The sequence below is a fragment of the Natator depressus genome, chromosome 28, assembly GCF_965152275.1.
Source record: "Natator depressus isolate rNatDep1 chromosome 28, rNatDep2.hap1, whole genome shotgun sequence".
Taxonomy (NCBI): Eukaryota; Metazoa; Chordata; order Testudines; family Cheloniidae; genus Natator; species Natator depressus.
In genome coordinates this window covers 10935553-10940552 of record NC_134261.1, presented here as the reverse complement: position 1 = coordinate 10940552, position 5000 = coordinate 10935553, and the positions used below count along the sequence as shown (strand labels likewise).

The 5000-nt window shown below is 66.2% G+C and overlaps 1 non-coding gene across 1 annotated transcript; it reads right to left on the bottom strand.

Moving 5' to 3' along the window:
* Positions 1–2764: 2764 nt before the first annotated feature.
* LOC141979791 (5S ribosomal RNA) lies at positions 2765–2883 on the bottom strand. The gene has a single exon (XR_012637184.1). It is a non-coding gene; the product is annotated as a 5S ribosomal RNA (ribosomal RNA).
* Positions 2884–5000: the final 2117 nt, after the last annotated feature.

Sequence of the window (5000 nt, the reverse complement as noted above, 5' to 3'; positions counted from 1 at the left end):
CCGGAGCCCGGGGCAGGGCGACCCCGGACGGACGGGGGTCCGCCTGGCCCCTGCCGGCGGGGGCAGGCTCCGGGTTGACCTGGTGGCCGGACGGGAATTAAGCCCGGAGCCCGGGGCAGGGCGACCCCGGACGGACGGGGCTCCGCCGGCCCCTGCCCGCGGGGGCAGGCTCCGGGTTGACCTGGTGGCCGGAGGAGAATTAAGCCCGGAGCCCGGGGCAGGGCGACCCCGGACGGACGGGGGTCCGCCTGGCCCCTGCCCGCGGGGGCAGGCTCCGGGTTGACCTGGTGGCCGGAGGAGAATTAAGCCCGGAGCCCGGGGCAGGGCGACCCCGGACAGACGGGGGTCCGCCTGGCCCCTGCCCGCGGGGGCAGGCTCCGGGTTGACCTGGTGGCCGGACGGGAATTAAGCCCGGAGCCCGGGGCAGGGCGACCCCGGACGGACGGGGCTCCGCCGGCCCCTGCCCGCGGGGGCAGGCTCCGGGTTGACCTGGTGGCCGGAGGAGAATTAAGCCCGGAGCCCGGGGCAGGGCGACCCCGGACGGACGGGGGTCCGCCTGGCCCCTGCCCGCGGGGGCAGGCTCCGGGTTGACCTGGTGGCCGGAGGAGAATTAAGCCCGGAGCCCGGGGCAGGGCGACCCCGGACAGACGGGGGTCCGCCTGGCCCCTGCCCGCGGGGGCAGGCTCCGGGTTGACCTGGTGGCCGGACGGGAATTAAGCCCGGAGCCCGGGGCAGGGCGACCCCGGACGGACGGGGCTCCGCCGGCCCCTGCCCGCGGGGGCTGGCTCCGGGTTGACCTGGTGGCCGCTCGGGACTTAAGCCCGGAGCCCGGGGCAGGGCGACCCCGGACGGACGGGGCTCCGCCTGGCCCCTGCCCGCGGGGGCAGGCTCCGGGTTGACCTGGTGGCCGGACGGGGAATAAGCCCGGAGCCCGGGGCAGGGCGACCCCGGACGGACGGGGGTCCGCCGGCCCCTGCCCGCGGGGGCAGGCTCCGGGTTGACCTGGTGGCCGCTCGGGACTTAAGCCCGGAGCCCGGGGCAGGGCGACCCCAGACGGACGGGGGTATGCCGGCCCCTGCCCGCGGGGGCAGGCTCCGGGTTGACCTGGTGGCCGGTTTGCTTTCGGGCCACCAGGTCAACCCGCTGCCTGTATGGGGTTGACCTGGTGGCCGCTTTCCTTCCCGGCCACCAGGTCAACCCGCTGAATGTATGGGGTTGACCTGCTGGCCGCTTTCCTTCCCGGCCACCAGGTCAACCCGCTGAATGTATGGGGTTGACCTGCTGGCCGCTTTTCTTCCCGGCCACCAGGTCAACCCGCTGAATGTATGGGGTTGACCTGCTGGCCGCTTTCCTTCCCGGCCACCAGGTCAACCCGCTGAATGTATGGGGTTGACCTGCTGGCCGCTTTCCTTCCCGGCCACCAGGTCAACCCGCTGAATGTATGGGGTTGACCTGCTGGCCGCTTTTCTTCCCGGCCACCAGGTCAACCCGCTGAATGTATGGGGTTGACCTGCTGGCCGCTTTCCTTCCCGGCCACCAGGTCAACCCGCTGAATGTATGGGGTTGACCTGCTGGCCGCTTTCCTTCCCGGCCACCAGGTCAACCCGCTGAATGTATGGGGTTGACCTGCTGGCCGCTTTCCTTCCCGGCCACCAGGTCAACCCGCTGAATGTATGGGGTTGACCTGCTGGCCGCTTTCCTTCCCGGCCACCAGGTCAACCCGCTGAATGTATGGGGTTGACCTGCTGGCCGCTTTCCTTCCCGGCCACCAGGTCAACCCGCTGAATGTATGGGGTTGACCTGCTGGCCGCTTTCCTTCCCGGCCACCAGGTCAACCCGCTGAATGTATGGGGTTGACCTGCTGGCCGCTTTCCTTCCCGGCCACCAGGTCAACCCGCTGAAAGTATGGGGTTGACCTGGTGGCCGCTTTCCTTCCCGGCCACCAGGTCAACCCGCTGAAAGTATGGGGTTGACCTGGTGGCCGCTTTCCTTCCCGGCCACCAGGTCAACCCGCTGCCGGCATGGGGTTGACCTGCTGGCCGCAGAGGGGCAGGCTCCGGGTTGACCTGGTGGCCGGACGGGGATTAAGCCCCGGCTCGGAGCAGGGCAAGCCCGGGCGGAGGGGGGTCCGCTTGGCCCCTGCCCGCGGGGGCAGGCTCCGGGTTGACCTGGTGGCCGGTTTGCTTTCGGGCCACCAGGTCAACCCGCTGAATGTATGGGGTTGACCTGCTGGCCGCTTTCCTTCCCGGCCACCAGGTCAACCCGCTGAATGTATGGGGTTGACCTGCTGGCCGCTTTCCTTCCCGGCCACCAGGTCAACCCGCTGAATGTATGGGGTTGACCTGCTGGCCGCTTTCCTTCCCGGCCACCAGGTCAACCCGCTGAATGTATGGGGTTGACCTGCTGGCCGCTTTCCTTCCCGGCCACCAGGTCAACCCGCTGAATGTATGGGGTTGACCTGCTGGCCGCTTTCCTTCCCGGCCACCAGGTCAACCCGCTGAAAGTATGGGGTTGACCTGCTGGCCGCTTTCCTTCCCGTCCACCAGGTCAACCCGCTGAATGTATGGGGTTGACCTGCTGGCCGCTCTGCTTCCCGGCCACCAGGTCAACCCCCTGCCGGTATGGGGTTGACCTGCTGGCCGCAGAGGGGCAGGCTCCGGGTTGACCTGGTGGCCGGCAGGGACTTCAGCCCCAGGGCCCCTGGCAGGGCGACCCTGCCCTTGTTCCCCAGAAAAGGAGAGAGCTGGCTCGCAGCGGGAAAAGCTGCCTACGGCACCTGGGATTCCCAGGCGGTCACCCATCCAAGTACTAGCCAGGCCCGGGACGGTTTACCTTCCGAGATCGGACGGGATCGGGGGCCTTCCGTCCGGTATGGCCGTAGGCACTCGGCTCCGGTCCGCCTCGTCCCCTTTCCCTTACTGACTCCCCTGCCTCGGGTGGGCCCGATCCTTTTTTCCGTTTTTTTTTTTCGCTCCGGAGGCTTCATGAGCCCACCCCCAACACCCCTTTGGGGGTCGGTGAAAATTTTTTTTTCAGACTTCCAGGGGCCCGATCCTGGCCGCGGGCACCCGGCTCCGGGCACCCGGCTCCGGGCCGCCTCGTCCCCTTTCCCTTACTGACTCCGCTGCCTCGGGTGGGCCCGATCCTTTTTTCCGTTTTTTTTTTTCCGCTCCGGAGGCTTCGTGAGCCCCCCCCAACACCACTTTGGGGGTCGGTGAAAAAATTTTTTTCAGACTTCCAGGGGCCCGATCCTGGCCGCGGGCACCCGGCTCCGGGCACCCGGCTCCGGGCCGCCTCGTCCCCTTTCCCTTACTGACTCCCCTGCCTCGGGTGGGCCCGATCCTTTTTTCCGTTTTTTTTTTTTCGCTCCGGAGGCTTTATGAGCCCCCCCCAATACCACTTTGGGGGTCGGTGAAAAAAATTTTTCAGACTTCCAGGGGCCCGATCCTGGCCGCCGGCACCCGGCTCCGGGCCGCCTCGTCCCCTTTCCCTTACTGACTCCCCTGCCTCGGGTGGGCCCGATCCTTTTTTCCGTTTTTTTTTTTTTCCGCTCCGGAGGCTTTATGAGGCCCCCCCTAACCGTTTTTGGGGTCGGTGAAAATTTTTAGTCAGACTTCCAGGGGCCCGATCCTGGCCGCGGCTTCGCAGGCTGGCCTGGGGGGGGGGGGCATCTCTAGCTCCGGCCGCGGACGGCGAGACGCTCGGCCACCAGGTCAGCCCGGAGGAAAAGGCTGAAAAAAATGTCTAAGTCCCCCCGGGACACCAGGTCAACCCGGAGGAAAAGGCTGAAAAAAATGTCTAAGTCCCCCCGGGACACCAGGTCAACCCGGAGGAAAAGGCTGAAAAAAAGTCTAAGTCCCCCCGGGACACCAGGTCAACCCGGAGGAAAAGGCTGAAAAAAATGTCTAAGTCCCCCCGGGACACCAGGTCAACCCGGAGGAAAAGGCTGAAAAAAAGTCTAAGTCCCCCCGGGACACCAGGTCAACCCGGAGGAAAAGGCTGAAAAAAAGTCTAAGTCCCCCCGGGACACCAGGTCAACCCGGAGGAAAAGGCTGAAAAAAAGTCTAAGTCCCCCGGGACACCAGGTCAACCCGGAGGAAAAGGCTGAAAAAAATGTCTAAGTCCCCCCGGGACACCAGGTCAACCCGGAGGAAAAGGCTGAAAAAAAGTCTAAGTCCCCCCGGGACACCAGGTCAACCCGGAGGAAAAGGCTGAAAAAAAGTCTAAGTCCCCCGGGACACCAGGTCAACCCGGAGGAAAAGGCTGAAAAAAATGTCTAAGTCCCCCCGGGACGAAAAGGCTGAAAAAATGTCTAAGTCCCTGCTCGGCCATCAGGTCAACCCCATTCAAAGTGACGGGTTGACCTGATGGCCGGCAGTCTCACGGAAGTCCGGATGGGGTCGCCAAAAGTGCCCTCGGCCGACCGAGAGAACCAGGAGGTCGGATAGGATTTCAGATTGGTCCCCCTAAATTGGCGGTTGGATTTTTCGACTAGTTCATTTTGACGGGTGCGAGGAGATTTCTGAGAACAGGTTTTTCGGAACCTGTGAGAACCAGAGATGAGCCTCGGGGACCAATCTGCGCGTTGTACCCGATCTTGTGAGGGGGGACAGGGGCACGTTGGCAGGTGGGGCGGCCCCCGGCCCCCCCGAGCCCCCCCTTTTCCGGCTCTTTTCCTCCGGGGACCCCGTCGTCCCCTCGCACCCCCGGTGCAGGCCCGGTGGCCGGGATGCGAACTCCGACTGTCGGCGCCCCCCGGAGGGAGGGGGGGCCCGCTCCTCTCTCGCCTTCCGATCGATGTGGTGCTCACGTTCGCGACGGGAAGGGTCCTTCGCGGGCCGGTGCCCCCGACCGCAGGGGGCGTCTGGCGTTCAGGCGGATCGGGTCCCTCTTCCTCTTCGCGTCCCCGGATCCTGGGGCCGATTGGGACTTTCCTCCTTTGGGGGGGGGCCCGGGCGCGTGCCCGGCCCTCCGCGCCGTGGGGCCAGCCGGCCGAGATC